Below are 16,772 nucleotides of genomic sequence, written 5' to 3' on the forward strand. Positions count from 1 at the left end.
TGCTTTAACTGCTAAGCCATCTCTGCAGCCCCACTTCCTCACTTTTAATAAGCATAAAGTCATGCTGTTACATAGTATAGACTCCCTCCCCAGATGGAAAAGTCATTTATTTACTACCTAAGTAGTTTGTATGTTTATTTCTCCCAATCAACTAGAGTAGTTAAAAAAAAGGAAACTGAAGCTGAGTGAAGTCAAGTTGAAATGACTTGACTGCTCAGTGTGACATAACATTGTCTGTGGTACTATACTACATTTGTATCACCAGTTCCAGCTCATGAATTATGTTCTGGGGCCTACCATTATTCTCCTATAGGTTAATGGAGGTCTCAAGTCCTCTCCTTGGAGCCCTTCAAAGACTGGAGGAAATTCTTTCAAACCAGTGGGGAGGTGGTATATGTGGGGTATGGGAAGAGATGCTCTGCTTGCTTTTTGCTTTTTCTTGTCCTCTCTAAGGTGCCTAAGGAATGCACAGGCTCTAACGGGAGAGATCAATCATTACTTGGGATCAGTGGTTGGTCTTCTATTTGGAATGCAGAGTCAGGTTTCTTAACTGGCCTTGTACAAAGAGGTGGAAGAGACTTCACTGGCTATCACTTCCCTAGTGGAGAACCTGAAGTTTTAAAGTTTTAACATGTTCAGCAACTATTGTGGTCAGACCTAATTCCTCCTGTTGTTACTCATTCAACAAATACTCAATGAGCGTCACTTAATGTGCCAAGACTGGTGCTAGTGCTAAGGATTCTTAAACGACCTCACAATCTAGGGTCAAAGGAAATTTTGTGTGTGTGTGTGTGTGCCTTAATAGACTGATGTACAAGTGTCCCGGGGAAAACTGAGGCATGAAGGTGGTCTTTCCTGGGGAACATACATGATTCTGTGTGGTTTGTTTTGAGACAGGGTTTCCTTTAGCCCTGCCTGGCCCCCAACACCTGATTCTCCTGCCACCACCCTTGGCTCTCACCTGTGTTTTGAAGGCAAAGTATCAGTTAAGGTAGGGAAGGGCACACTAAAACAAGGAACCAGCACAAACGGGGGCATAAAGATCTGTCCAGGAACTCTAAGTAAAGGAGTGGAGGCGCTGTAGTGATTAGTTCTAACCCATAGCAAGTCAGATTTTAGTCCTTCCTTTTGCCAAAATCCCAGCTGTAGCCATTAAATGGCGGTGACAGAGGAAGCAGGTGGGAAGGAGGAGGTGGATTTATTAGCAGGTGCCAATTGAAACTTCCACAATTCTGTGAAAAAAGGAGGGAGAGCCGGGTGTGGTGGCACATGCCTTTAATCAGCACTTGAGAAGCAGAGGTAAGAAGATTGCCGAAAGTTCGACGCCATCCCGAAACTACATAGTGAATTCTAGGTCAGCCTGGGCTAGAGTGAGACCCTACCTCGGAAAACCAAAGAAAAGAAAGAAAGAAAAAAAAGAAAGGAGAAAAGCTGAAGAACCAGCAGTGTCTTGTGCCAAGCCTACCAATTTCTGTGATCTGAGTTCTTGGCAGTAGTTTGGGCAAATTGGTTGGCTTTTCTGACGGCAGAATCCTGTTTGTTTCACAGTCTGCCCTTCCTCTCTGTATCCTTTTAAAAAAAGAAATTAATGGAATCTATTCACAATACTCCAGAAATGAAATTACATTTTTAACTCTAATTACCCTAATTAAAACTTGACAGCCGTAATCTTGAAATGGCAGATATGCTAAGTACCCCATGCCTGTGACAGGCTCACTTACCCATATGGAATATTCTGTTCTGGGTGTAGAAGGAAAAATCTTTTCTTTTCCCCACAAGCAGCATAGTTTTTGAACCCACAGATCCACCAAACTAGGATAGCTGTAGTTGTGGAATTCCAAGCTTACCTAGGACTCATAATCTTTATAGAAGTCCCCTCTGGGCCTGGAGAGAGATAATGGGCGTGTTAGGACCTTTATCCTGCTGCAAACTCCAGATGCATGTGCCCCCTTGTGGCGCATTTGCGACATTGCATAACATTCCTGTGCTTGTGTCCCTGCGCATCTGGCTATGTGGGACCTGGAGAGTTGACCATGCATTCTTAGGCTTTGCAGGCAAGTGCCTTATCTGCTAAGCCATCTCTCCAGCCCGAGATGGTATTCTTTGTTGTGTTTTGTTTTGATTTTTTGAGGTAGGGTTTCCCAGGTGGTATTCTTTTTTTTTTTTTTTTTAGGTAGGGGGTTTCACTCTAGTCCCGGCTAACCTGGAATTAACTATGTAGTCTCAGAGTGGCCTCGAACTCACCATGATCCTCCTTCCTCTAACTTCCGAGTGCTGGGATTAAAGGCATGTGCGACCATGCCTGGCCCAATATGTTGTCATTGATGAATATTACCACATACCTCTGTCCTTCAATGAAATTACCTACTTTGGAAATCTAGGAAATGGTAATTTCTGTTATCTAAGGCTGAATATCAATCCAGATCAGTTCATGGGTAATATTGAGGACATTGTTTGGCCAGATATGATATATGATGGTGCACACCCATAATGGAGGCTGATACAGAAAGATAGCCACAAGGTTAAGGTCAGCCTGGGCTACATAGCAAGGCATTGTCTAAAAAAAATAAAGGAAAAATTAAAAGGAGAATTGGGTGGGGTGGTGCATGCCTTTAATTTCAGCACTTGGTTAGGATGAGTTTGAGGCTACCCTGAGACTACATACTACATTGTGTATTCCAGGTCAGCCTGGGCTAAGTGAGACTCTACCTCAACCCCCATCCCTACCGTAAAAAAAGGAATACAGAGAAGTGAGGGAAAAGAAAATCTTCAAATACAAGTTTGTCCTTGAGCTGGGCGTGGTGGCACATGCCTCTAATCCCAGCACTCGGGAGGCAAAGGTAGGAGGATCACCATTAGTTTGAGGCCACCCCTGAAACTACATAGTGAATTCCAGGTCAGCCTGGGCTAGAGTGAGACCCTACCTCGAAAAAACAAAACAAATTTTGAAAAAATTTGGGGGAGATGGCTTGGCGGTTAAGGCACTAGCCTGCAAAGCCACAGGACCTCAGTTTGATTCTCTAGGACCCACATAAGCCAAATGCACAAGGTGGCACATGTGTCTGGAGTTCATGGAGCATGTGGTTGCTTGTTTATATCCTGGCAGACAGGAAATGAAGTGGTGCTAGACTGTAAGCCTCAAAGTCTGCTGCTGCTGCTTTTTTTTTTTTTTAAGGCAGGGTCCCACTCTAGCTCAGGCTGACCTGGAATTCACTATGTAATTTCAGGGTGGTCCCAAACTCACGTTGATCCTCCTACCTCTGCCTCTAAGTGCTGGGATTAAAGGCGTGCACCACCATGCCCAGTCTATTTTTTTTTAATTGAATTGAATTTATTTGAGAGCGACAGAGAGAGAGAGAGAGAGAATGGGCACTACTGCAAGTAAACTCCAGCATGTACCACCTTGTGCATCTGGCTTACATCGGTACCTTGAACTGGATCCTAAAGCTTCACAGGCAAGCGTAAAACCGCTAAGCCATCTCTCCAGCCCTCCTGCTTTCATCTAGCCAGGCCCTACCTAAAAGTTCTATAACTTCTCAAAGCAGCACTACCTTCAGGCAACTGAATGTTCAAACACATGAGCCTATGGGAGGCATTTTATGTCTAAACCATAATAGCATCTCTGTCTGCCTTTCCCTGTCACACTGAACTCCTCTTTGTGTACCTTCCCATAGGTTGAAAAAAAATGCTAGGTAGAGAGACCACAAAGGTGGATTCCAACCTAAGTTTTGCCTTCTGTTTACTGTATGGCCTTAACCAACTCAGTTCCTATCTCTGGCTTTTGTAGGTCCCAGTACAGATCACTTTTGTCACTTTTTGGGACTTGGGAATCTTTTCTAAGACCTCAATTTTCTTTAAGTCTCTCTTTTTTTAATTTTTTGATTAAAAAAATTTTCCCCTTAAAGGTTCTCTCTCCTTTCAGTCTTGAATATTAGTTTATACCTGCACATCATTTGCTAGGTATGGTCTCTGTCTAGCCCAAGTTGACCTGGAATTCACTATGTAGTCTTAGGGTAGTCTCCAACTCATGGCAATCCTCCTACCTCTGCCTCCTCAGTGCTGGAACTTACAGCATGTGCCACTATGCCCAGCTAAATTTAATAGCTTTAACTGTGAAGAGAGTAGTTATCTTTGGCTGTTCTTTCTTATTAGCAAGGGCCTAGGAACTGGTAGTTGAATTCAGTTATTAGAGAGGAACAAAACCTAGGAGTCAGGTCCAGAGGTTCCCTAGAATATCAGTAAAACCTTGTTGCAGTCTGGTTTGAATTGCTGGCAGAAAACACTCGACCAAGAACAGCTTGTGGGGAAAAAGAAAAGGTTTATTTTGGCTTACAGACATGAGGGGAAGCTCCATGATGGCAGGGGGAAATGATGGCATGAGCAGAGGGTGGACATCACCTCCTGGCCAACATCAGGTAGACAACAGCAACAAGAGAGTGTGCCACACATTGGCAAGAGGAAGCTGGTTATAAAATCCGTAAGTCTGCCCCAATAGTACACTGCCTCCAGGAGGGTTTAATTCCCATATTGCCATCAGCTGGGGACATTCAGCACACCTAAGCTTATGGGGGACACCTGAATCAAACCACCATAAACCTGTTTCCAGGATGGCATTTTAGTTCAGTACAGTCAAACACTTGGCTTTGGACATCCTAGATATAAGAAGGGCCAGACACTCATGTAGGTAATTTGTCTAGCTTTTTCTCTCCACTTATATTTACAATACTGAGACTGATTTTTGTTTGTTTTGAAATAGGGTCTCCTTCTACCTCAGGCTGACTAAGAATTCACTATGTAGTATCAGGCTGGCCTCAAACTCACAGCAATCCTCCTGCCTCTACTTCCAGAGTGCTAAGATTAAAGGCATTTACCACCATGCCCAGCTTGAGACTGGTTTTTATCACCATTTTAAGGCAAAACTTTGGGGTATCATTTGATAGAATGGCTATCAGTGATGGGCTCATTGAGATTACAGGGAAACAACCAGATTCCTTGATTTAGAAAAGGAAAGAATGGTGGAGGTGACAGACAAGACAAGGAGAGTGATTGTTGCACTCTGTTTACTCAGTGTGGTGGTAGAGCCAGCATTGAGGGAGGCCTATCCTCCTACTGCTGCAACTGCTATGCTGTCCCCCCTTGCAGGCAGGAGGGAAGACAGGGAGCTCAGTGGAAATCTTAGCTAGCAAACAGCCTCTGGAGAGTGGCCACCGCTAGGGAAGCTTGACCTTGGATTCAGAGTGGCGCTATTGTCTTAGGAGGGACTTGAGGTCCTGGGCAGCTGGTGAAGGCAAGGGCTCTCAAATGAACCTGGCCCATTTATAGAGTAAAGCACTAGAAGATCAGCTTGACCATATCCTGGATGACACAAGAGTCCCACAGTCTGTAGTAAAAGATACCAGGGAGGAGTTGATTTTCAGGCCTTATGGGGAGGGAAATGTTGGTCACAATTAATTTTTTTTTTTGGGTGGGGTGCCAGGGGCTGTCCTGGAATTCACTATGTAGTATGATTGGGACCTAAGCTGGAGAAGGACATAAGTGACTCCATATTGTGAATTTATATGAGGAAGTTCAACTTGGCTGGTGCCTCACTCAGCATATGGACTCACCTACACTTGAACTTTGTGCTTGGCTTGTTTTAACACAGTGGGTCACCACAAGACAAGATGTTTTTCTCACTGTTGCTGAATGCAGTTTTTACCTTCTGTATTAACTGCTGCTTGCTTGAAGTTGCAGGAGAGGAAAAGGATGGAAGATTCCAGAAAAGTTGCTGTTTTTTCTAAAATCAACTGAAATTAACTTATGTTTTTATAAGATTATGATTACTAACCTTCTGACCTGTAAAACTGAGATGTGAAATCCTATGGTTTTCTCCTATGAAAGGAGCCCTGAAATACAGCTCCTGAGTCCTGGGTATAGCCATCAGTTGGCCTAAAAGATTTCTTCTTACTACTTGGTGTCCGAGTGGTCTTCCCTGGGGTTTATCATCATAACAGTAGTCTTGGTAGCCTTGAACTCACAGTGATCCTCCTACCTCTGCCTCTCGAGTGCTGGAATTAAAGGCATGTATCAACACACCTGGCTTGTTTAAAAACTTTAAAAATAGATCTTTTCATTTTATTGTTTACTTTTATGTTCTATTTTTATTTATTTATTTGAGGTAAAGAGAGAGAGAGAAGGAGAGGGAGGAGGGAGGGAGACAGGGGGAGAATGGGTGTGCCAGGGCTTCCAGCCACTGCAAATGAACTCCAGATGCATGCGCCACCTTGTGCATCTGGCTTACGTGGGTCCTGGGGAATCAAACCAACATCCTTTGGCTTTGCAGGCATGCACCTTAACTGCTAAACCGTCTCTCCAGCCCTTAAATTATTTGTTTACTTATTTTAGGTAGGGTCTCTAGCCCAGGCTGTCCTGTAATTCCTAGGCTGACTTTGTACTGACAGTGTTCCTCCAACCTCCTGTAATTCCTAGGCTGACTTTGTACTGACAGTGTTCCTCCAACCTCAGCCTCTTGAGTGCTGGGGTTAAAGGAGTATGCCACCATGCCTGATCTTTTGTTTGTTTGTTTGTTTGTTTGTTTGTTTTTGAGGTAGGGTCTCACCCTAGCCCAGGCTGACCTGGAATTCACTATGCAGTCTCAGGGTGGCCTGGAACTCATGGTGATCCTCTTACCTCTGCCTCCTGAGTGCTGGGATTAAAGGCGTGCTCCACCATGCCAGGCTGGTCTTTTAATTTTTATTTATTTATTTACAAGGAGAGAGAGAGAGAATAGGTGCACCAGGGCTTCCAACTGATGCAAATGAACTCCTCTAGATACATGTGCCACTCTGTGCATCTGGCTTTGTTAGGCTTTGCAGACAAGTGCCTTGACTGCTAAACCATCTGTTTCTCCAGCCCCTATACTTCCTTTTTAAAAACAAAAGAAAACATTTTATTTATTTATTTATTTATTTGAAAGCGAGAAAGAAAAAAGAAAATGGGCATGCCAGGACCTCCAGCCACTGCAAACAAACTGCAGACCACCTTGTGCATCTGGCTTACCTGGGTTCTGGGGAATCAAACCTGGGTCCTTAGGCTTTGCAGGCAAGCACCGTAACTGCTAAGCCATCTCTCCAGCCCCCTCCTTTTTAACATTACCTGGGAAACAGGAGCTAGAGACCATTCTGCTAATGCCTAACTACCTAATGTAGTTGGCCTTCCAGCTCCGGTCTCTCAGGGATAGAAAAGCTATTTTCTACAGTCTTAGTTGCACAGAACATTGTCTGGTCCAAGCTTTGGTGTGTTGTTTACTGATTATAAAGCTTTAGATTTTCACTTCCAACTCTAGAGGGGGAAGGGAACTCTCCATCTGTCTCATTAGCATGGAGAAAAGAAAACAGTAATTATTGAGCCTCCCTTGATAATTCCTGTAGGGTTGGTTGTTCTTAGGAAAGGAGGAGGGAACTGGGAGATAGCTTTAGTTTAGGAAGAAAAAATGCCTTTAGCTCCTAGAATATGCAGAGGTAAGAAGTTGCACATTGTTGTATTCTTGGGACATTTCCTTCAGGAAGGCTGGAGATAACCTGGATTGAATTTCAGTATTTATGGCATGTATTTTGTTTTTATAAATGGATATGGGCTGAGGCTCAGGGACCCTGTTATATCCTGGTATTAAGATTCTAGCTGCCCTTCAGGATTTTTTTTGTGATAAGCTGGGCATCCTGACACCTGTCTTGTTGGGGAATGGAGTGGGGTTTTGCTGAGCCACTTTGTGACCTGGCTGCATTTTAATAGTTTGATGTCATCTTTTTTAAAGCAGAGGCAACACAGCCTGTTATTTTATTATTCTTGTGGCTAGAGTCAAGGTCAGGTGTCCTAACGAGTGGGAGGAGTCTTGTAGAACTTCAAGACCATGGAGTTTGGTCAAGACTAGGAAAAAAGTAGGACTCCAGAAAGCTGAGGCAGTTTGAGATTGAGATGTTAGGGGAGCTGGAATTGAAGGATCAAATCCATTGGCAAGCTTGGCTTGCATGCTAATGGCTGTTGGCTGTGTGTCAGTCTTTTACTCCCTGCATGTGGGTAGATGTGAGCCCTGAAATACTGATTGTAGCAGGAGTGGGTTGGAGGAGGACCCTTGCAGGTGATTCCTACTACAGGGAGCCTAAAGCTGTTAGGTTGTGAATGTCTGCTGTAGTTGTGCATTCCTCCTTCCCTAAGAAGATGCCACTCTAGCACCTCTTTTTCAAAAATTTAACCTTATTATTATATAGACAATACATAGACAATACATTATTACTGTATTATCTAGTAATACTATATATACTATATTATATAGACAATATATCATAATCATAATTCTACCCCACCCTCCCTTTCCCTTGTCCCAAATTCCAAATTCCCCTTCCACTAAATCCTGTCTCCTGTTTTGATGTCATTTTCTCCCTCCTGTTTTGCAGGTCTTGTGTAGATAGCGACAGTCACTGTGAGGTCACGAATACCACACCCACTTTGTGTCTAGAAGACAATATTGCAAAGCACTCCTCCCCTTCCTTTGGCTCTTGTATTCTTTTTTTTTGTTGTTGTTGTTGTTGTTTTTCAAGGTAGGGTCTCCCTCTAGCCCAGGCTGACCTGGAGTTCACTATGGAGTCTCAGGGTGGCCTCAAACTCATGGCAATCCTCCTACCTCTGCCTCCTGAGTGTGAGTGCTGGGATTAAAGGCGTGCACCACCATGCCCGGCTCGACTCTTACATTCTTTATGCCACCTCATCCACAATGGAACATGAGCCTTGGAGGGTGTAATAGAGATGTTTCACATAGTACTGAACACTCATCCACTGTTACTTCTCAGCACTTTGGGTTTTGAGTCTCCTTAGTGGTCACCATCTGAAAGGAGAAGATTCTCTAGCCAAAAGTGAGAGTAGCATTAGTATATGGGCATAAACATAAGAATATAGAGGGAAGTTTGGTGGGCATAACATATCCACTTAGCTAGATAACAGTAGTAGATTTTCTCCTAGGGCTAATGACCTTCCTAGCCAGAGGCTTTTGTTTAGGTTTTCAATACCAGGCATGATTTCCCTTCCATAGAGCAGGCCTCAAGTCCATCAGAAAGCACTTGGTTTCCCCCATAACCATGCTGCCCTTGTACCAGGTAGTTCATTTGGCCTGGCTGGCCAGCTGTAGAACTTGCAGGGTCCACTGCTGGTTAAGACTGTTATTGGCTTTTCTTCTCCAATGCTGCATAGCTCTTTCCAGCATCATGACTAGTAGTCAACAGCTCAGCTCCAGCATAATTTCTGCATGCCCTGCAGGCCAAGCATGCGCTGTCTTTAGCAATAGGGTCTTACCATCTAGTTCTAGTGGACATTGTCACCTTCCTGACGAACAACTCACTAGAAGGTATCCCACCCCTGGCACTGAAATTTTCTTATAACAATATATGGCTGCTGAGCACAGAATTAAGAAAATACATATAAAGCCAGGTGTGGTGGTGCACACCTTTAATCCCAGCCCTTGGGAGGCAGAGGTAGGAGGATTGCCGTTCGAGGCCAGCCTGAGAATACATAGTGAATTCCAGGACAGCCTGGACTAGAGTGAGACCCTACCTTGAAAAATAAAAAACAACAACAGAAAATATACATATATTTATTTCGACAGAAGGTGAGAGAGAGCAAGTGAGCATGGGTGCACCAGGGCCTCCCACTGTAAATGAACTCCAGACACATGCCACTTTGTGCATCTGGCTTTATATAGGTACTGGAGAATCAAGCATGGGCTGTCAGGGTTTGCAAGCAAGTACCTTTAATCACTGAGCCATCTTTCTAGCACCTTTAGTTTTTTGTTTTTTTGTTTTGTTTTGTTCTGTTTTTTATTTTTTGAGGTAGGATCTCACTCTAGCTCAGGCTGACCTGGAATAGTCTCAGGGTGGCCTCGAACTCACAGCGATCCTCCTACCTCTGCTTCCCGAGGGCTGGGATTACAGGTGTGCGCCACCACACCCAGCTTAATTTTCTTTATAGCATTTAACATGGTCTGGAATGATAGACATAATAATGAATTAGTGTGCAAAATATGTGAGGTCAGGAATTTTGAATCTGCACACTGTCTCCTAGTTCATACTTGTTCTGAGCAGGATCCTTAACAGACCTGTCTTCTCTGTTATAGGTGAGCCCTGTTCCCAAAGGCAGTTGGCTGTTGAACAGCTGGAAATAGCTGGGTAAGCTCAGTCTCCTGGTGAGTGAGGATGCATGGGCAAAGGGGAAAGCTTAGGCTAAGATACAGGGTAACTAGTTTGGGGATTCATTCCTTTACCCTTTGTATGGATAACTACTTCTCCAGGTCTAAGAGATTGAGTGTTGGCTTCAGTGACCTGGTGTGGGATGTGGGTTCAGATCTCTTTGCTGGCACTGCCATGAGAATATCTGGGGTCATTTGCCATGAAGAAGACAAAGTACGCTTACTTCCTTCTTGCTTTTGCCAGTTGCTCTTTGCTGGGAGGGAAGGGCATCCCAGGACCTGGTACCTTTTCCATAACAATTCTCAGGGACTTGCCTAACTTTAGTCTGTACTGTGACTTATTAAGCCCCAGGCTAGTGTTAAGAAATCTTAGGGGTTTCTCAATCCTGCAAAATGTGGTTGTTAATGGTATTAAGGATTGAATGTTATAGTAGGGGTGTGTGACGAAGGGTGTAAGGGGAAGCTCAGTGAGAAGATCTCATTTAATCTAGATAGGACTCTTATTTCATACATTAGGAAATTGAGACTCAGGAAGCTCAGATAATTTGCTTAGGCTTTGAGCATGGGAACCCGTACAGCTGATGTTAGAATCCAGGTCATTCTAAATACCATTATTATGCTGGCTTAGCAGGCTTTACTTGGGCTGCTAGTATCCTTGGAATTCTGATTTTTCTTAATTGAAGAAAAGAGCCTGCCAATTGAGGGGCTCAGTAGGGCAGGCAGGGGTTACTGTCTGTTTGTATTCATTACTTGTTGCTATGACCAGGTACCCAATAGGAAACAGTTTATGGAAAGGAAAAGGTTTATTTGGGTTTACAGGTTCCCTCATCCACCCTCAAGGTAGAGTCTTCCTAACCCTGGAATTCTTAACTGGAATTGACTGTGTAGTCTCAGGGTGACCTTGAACTCATGGCGATTCTCCTACCTCTGTGCACCCCCACACCTGGCAGGTTTAAAGTTTTGAGGGGACGCATTTCATCATGGCTGGGGAAAGTGTGGCTGAGGAGCTTGAAGCAGAGCTGGTCACGTTTATCTAGAGTCAGGAAGAGAAGATTAACAGGAAATGGCCTTGGGCTATAAAACCTTAAAGTCTGACCTGCTTCCTTCAGCAGGGCTGCAGTCTTACAGATTCCACATCCTTCCCAGACAGTGCCACCAGCTGGAGACCAAGTGTTCAAACACATGAGCCTGTGAGGACATTTTTACATCCTAGTAAAAAACAAAAAACAAAGAATGGAAGATAGGTAGAAGTTTTAAGAAAGCAGAGGTCTAACTGGCTATGACTGGTGGAAGGAACTATCTGGACACAAGGAATCTTAGAAGAACTTGGGCTGAAACAACAAAATAATGACCTAGAGAGTTGTGTTCAAGTTGGGGAACCCTTTTAAAAACAAATTACTTAGGGGCTGGAAAGATGGCTTAGTGGTTAAGTGCTTGCCTGTGAAGCCTAAGAACCCTGGTTCGAGGCTCAATTCCCCAGGACCAGATGCACAAGGGGGTGCACGCCTCTGGAGTTGGTTTGCAGTGGCTGGAGGCCCTGGCACACCCATCCTCTATCTGCCTATTTCTCTCTGTCACTCTCAAATAAATAAATAAAAATAAACATAAATGAACAAAAATTACTTAGTTGTGTGTACGCATGTATGTATATGTGCCATGGTGTGCATGTAGAGGTCAGAAGCCAGCCTCCAAGTGTCTATACTTTTCTTGTCTTGGAGACAGGGTCTCTTACTGCTACAAATGAACACTGGACTAGTTGATTTGTGGATTCTCTTGGCTCTGCCGCCTCTTGTCATAGGTGATTGGGATCACAGAAACATGCTCCACTTTGCATCTAGCTTTATGTGGGTGCTAGGAAGGTTTTTAACTTGGGCTGATGAACTTTATAAACAAGTGCCTTTAATTGCTAAGCCGTCTCCCCAGCTATAACTTGGTACTTAACTCTCAACATGTGCCCTTGGATAATCATTGACCTGTTAGTAAAGTTGAAGTGACTCCCTGCTTTGCTGCTACTTGTCTGCGGTGTGTGCAACCATGCAACAGTGTTGCAGAGAGTCAAATGAGAAGTGCAAGTTTGAAAGCTTTGTGAGTTGTCAAGCAGCATGAACCAAACTGAAGAGAAAGCATTGTAACTAACTATGGCACCTTAGGTCCTGATTTCTTTGCTGTACCCCACACCCCGGAGGCAACAGGGAGGGTTTTTCTTGGGGGAATTTCTCTTGTTTGTTTACATATGCGTGTGTATATGGGTGTGCATGTGCCATGGTGCGGAAGTTAGCACAACCTTGGGCTGTTAGTCCTATCCTTCTTTCTACCTGATTTGAGACACGGTCTCTTGATTTTTGCTGCTGTGAAAGCCGGACTAGCTGGCCCATGAGCGGTGAGATTCTTCTGACTCAATCTCCTATTGCCATATAGGTGCATGGGAATTACAGATACATACATTACTTTGTGTCTGGCTTTATGTGAATGCTGGATGTGTGGTGCACACCTTTAATCCCAGCACTTGGGGGAAGGAGGAAGGCAAAGGTAGGAGGATCACCATAAGTTCGAGGCCACCCTGAGAATACATAGTGAACTCCAGGATTAGGTCCAATAGGTCAGGTCAGTTATAGTGCAGTTCTAGAGATATTGGCTATGGCAGGGTGTTAAGAAGCCCAAACTTAAGACTGCCAAGAGATCAGAATCCAAGCTAGGAAGTTGAATCATGAAGTCATTTCTCAGGTTCAGGCTCAGACCAGAGCCCCAAATCTCTTGTGTCTTACAGGGTTTTCTTCTCTAGAGCCAAGGTCAGTTGCACCCATATCTGCGTACTAGCAAAGATTGGAAGTGAAAGAATGTCAGCTTTCTTAACATCTCGGCTAACAGCTTTCTCAAATCCCCTGCGGTGTGTACGTTAGTAACCCAGCCTATACTTGTTTTAGAAACGAGTGTTCCATAAGCACTCCTGTTTGATTTACTTTAGCTGGTACAAGATGCAGATGTTCTTAGCATAGCACAACAGATTCTCTAAATCAGTCTATTCCCATTCTCATGGACTCAGAGCTCTGATCTGCCAGCTAGAGTTTGTCCCCAAGTCTCCCTGTCCTGTGTGTGAATCACATTGTGCTATTGCTACATGGTGCTTTCTTCCCCACCCCCTCACTCTAGCCCAGGCTTATCTGGATTCACTCTGTAGTCTCAGGTTGGCCTTGAACTCACAGCAATTCTCCTACCTTTGTTTCCTGAGTGCTGGGATTAAATAATGGTGTGAACCACCACACCTGGTCTTTCCTTTCTTAAAAAAAAAAATAATTTTTCAGGTTAGACTAAAAGTAATGGGTTTTATCATGGCCTTTCATACATATGTGTGATCACGCTTTGTGTTCTCCCCCATTGCTTTCCCTATGCGTACCCCTTCCAGCTTGAATAATACTTAGTATGTACCTATTGTGTGCCAAGTCTAGTGGTAGGTATTTTATTTTAAAATTTTTTATTTCATTTCTTTATTTGTAAGCAGAGAAAGAGAGAGATTGGGCACTCCAGAGCCCCTAGCTGCTGGAAGTAAACTCTAGATACATGTACTACTCTGTGCATCTGACCTTACATGGGTACTGGGGAATTGAGCCAGAGTCGCTAGGTTTTATACATAAGCACTTTAACTGCTGAGTCATCTCTCCAGCCCTGGTATTTTATTTTTAAATATATGTATTTAAGAGAAAAAGATACTGACCTGAGAGTATGGGTATGCTAGGCTTCTTACCGCTGCAACTGAACTCCAGATACATGCACTACTTTTTTGTTGTTGTTGCTTTTGCTTCTGTTTTTTGAGATAGGGTCTCACTCTGGCTCAGGCTGACCTGGAATTCACCATGTAGTCTCAAGGTGGCCTCGAACTCACAGCAATCCTCCTACCTTTGCTTCCTGAGTGGGATTAAAGTCATGTGCTACCATGCTGGGTGCACTTTCTGCATCTGGTTTTACATGGGTACTGGGGAATTGAACCTGAGCCTATAAGCTTTCCAGTAGGCACCTTTAACAGCTGATCCATCTCCCTAGCCCCCAAGTGGTAGATATTTTTATACATTTTATGCTTTAAAAATATTTTATTCCTGGGCTGGAGAGATGGCTTAGCGGTTAAGTGCTTGCCTGTGAAGCCTAAGGACCTCGGTTCGAGGCTCGGTTCCCCAGGTCCCACGTTAGCCAGATGCACAAGGGGGCGCACGCGTCTGGAGTTCGTTTGCAGAGGCTGGAAGCCCTGGCGTGCCCATTCTCTCCCTCTATCTGTCTTTCTCTCTGTCTGTTGCTCTCAAATAAATAAATAAAAATTTTTTTAAAAAGTTAAAAAATATTTTATTCCTTTTTATTTATGGCTTCCATACTTACAGAAAATAAACCATAATTCCTTCCCCTCCCCCACTTTTCCCTTCACAAATCTACATTCCATCATATCCTCTCCTTTTCTCCATTAGTCTTTCTTTTATTTTGATATCATCATCTTCTCCTCCAATTATGAGGGTCTTGTGGAGATAGTGCTAGGCACTGCGAGGTCATGGATATCAAAGCCAAGTTCTGTCCAGTAGGTTGCATTGTAAAAAGTCCTACCCTCCTTCTTCAGCACTTACATTCTTTCCATCACCTCTTCCACAATGGACCTTGAGCCTCGGAAGGTGTAATAGGGATGTTTCAGTGCTGAACATTCCTCCGTCACGTCTTCTCACCACTATGGGGTCTTCTGGGTCACCGCCCTCTGAAAAAAGAAGCTTCTCTAACCAAAAGTGAAAGTAGCATTAATATATGGGTATGCTCAAGAAAAAAGATAAATATATATGGGTATAAACATTAAGTAAAGTGCTTATAGGGCGGTTTGGTGAGCATAGTATATGCATTTAGCCAGACAAGAGCAGACATTATATTCCTAATGTTCATGGCCTTACCACCATAGGCTTTTTATTAAGTTTTTCAGTTCTAGACATGTATTCCCTCCCATAGAGTGGATCTCCAGTCCAATTAGAGCAGTTGGTTTCCCCCATAACAGACTTGCCCCTATTGTACCTGTTGGAGTGTCCACTGTTTTCACCACTGATAGCTTCTCCTATAGGGCTGTATACAATGCAGCTTTTTCCAGCTTTCTGTCAGCTGGTCTGTCTGGAGGAGGTTTTCAGCTCAGCCCCAGTTTGATTTCTTGGTGACTTTGCAGTCTAGGCATGTGGAGTCTTTAGCAATAGGGTCTTATTCCTGGTGAGAAACCAAGAGCCTTGGCAATTGCCTGTAATGTTTTGGGGGCATCAGGGACCTCCCTGGCCAACAACTCACTGGAAGATATCTCATTCCTGCCACTGAAATTTTTCTAGTAATAGTCTATGGTTTCTGGGTGTGCCAAAAAAGTAGGTTATCATGTGGCTTACTCATAATATCCTGAATTTTGGTTACCTCTTCTCCCACACTCCTTTTATTCAATCTCTTTCCCTGACCTGGCTTAGGCCATTCTACCTGCAGTGATCTGTCCATCTTCTTACATATATACAGTACCATCCCCTTAGGTCCACCCTTCTCCTCCCTCCCGTATACTTTACTTCAACTCACACACAAGTCTGAACATTTGTAACTAGGGTCCACATATGAGATTAGCTTTCTGGGCCTGGGTTACCTCACTTAGTATAGTCCTTTCCAGATCAATCCATTTCCCTGCAAATTTCATAGTTTCTTTTTTCTTTACCACTGAATAAAACTCCATTGTGAAATGTACCACATCTTTTTTTTTTTTTTAAATGTACCACATCTTTATTATCCATTGATCTGTTGGGAGACATTTAGGCTGGTTCCATTTCCTAGCTAATGTGAATAGAGTAGCAATAAACATTGTTGTGCAAGTATCTGTAAGGCAGTGAGAAGAGTCCTTAGGATATACGCCTAGGAGTGCTATAGCTAGGTCATATCTATTTTTAGCTATCTCATGAACCTCCACACTGATTTCCACAATGGCTATACCAGACTGCATTCCCACCAACAGTGTAGAAGGGTTCCCCTTTTTCCTCATCCTCACCAACATTTACTGTCATTTCATTTTTTTTAACTTATTATTTGAGAGAGAGAAAGAGGCAGAGGGAAGGAGGGGCTGGAGAGAGAGAGAGGGAGAGAGAGAGAGAGAAAGAGAGAGAGAGAGAGAGAGAGAGAGAGAGAGAGAGGGAGAGAGAATGCGCGCATGCGCACAAATGGGCGTGCCAAGACTTCCAGCCACTGCAAATGAACTCCAGACACATGCACCCCCTTGTGCATCTGGCTTATGTGGGTCCTGGGGAATTGAACTGAATTCCTTTGGCTCTGCAGGCAAGTACCTTAACCACTAAGCCATCTCTTTAGCCCCTCATTTGATTTCTTGATGATAGCCATTCTGGCAGAAGTGAGATGGAATTTCAAAGTAGCTTTACTTTGTATTTCCCTGATGGCTAAGGATGTAGAGCACTTTTTTAGATGTTTATATGCCATCTTTATTTCTTCCTTTGAGAATTTGCTGTTTAGTTTCATAGCCCAGTTTTTAATTGGATTGTTTGATTTCTTACTGTTTAGCTTTTGAGTT

At 43.7% G+C, this 16,772-nt stretch overlaps 1 protein-coding gene across 7 annotated transcripts in view; it reads left to right on the forward strand.

The window, feature by feature from the left end:
• The window catches only part of Raly (RALY heterogeneous nuclear ribonucleoprotein), an 84,925-nt gene that overhangs the window by 22,622 nt on the left and 45,531 nt on the right, over positions 1-16,772 (forward strand). For 4 of the 7 annotated variants that reach the window (XM_045157411.1, XM_045157416.1, XM_045157417.1 and 1 more), the window contains exon 2: positions 10,142-10,193. The exons of 2 other annotated variants lie outside the window; for them this stretch is intronic. The gene's annotated coding sequence lies outside the window, so the exon portion shown is untranslated. Of the gene's footprint in view, positions 1-10,141; positions 10,211-16,772 lie in introns of all 7 variants that reach the window. One more of the 7 variants, XM_045157414.1, reaches the window with a different exon arrangement.

Source organism: Jaculus jaculus, chromosome 8 (assembly GCF_020740685.1).
Source record: "Jaculus jaculus isolate mJacJac1 chromosome 8, mJacJac1.mat.Y.cur, whole genome shotgun sequence".
Lineage (NCBI taxonomy): Eukaryota > Metazoa > Chordata > Mammalia > Rodentia > Dipodidae > Jaculus > Jaculus jaculus.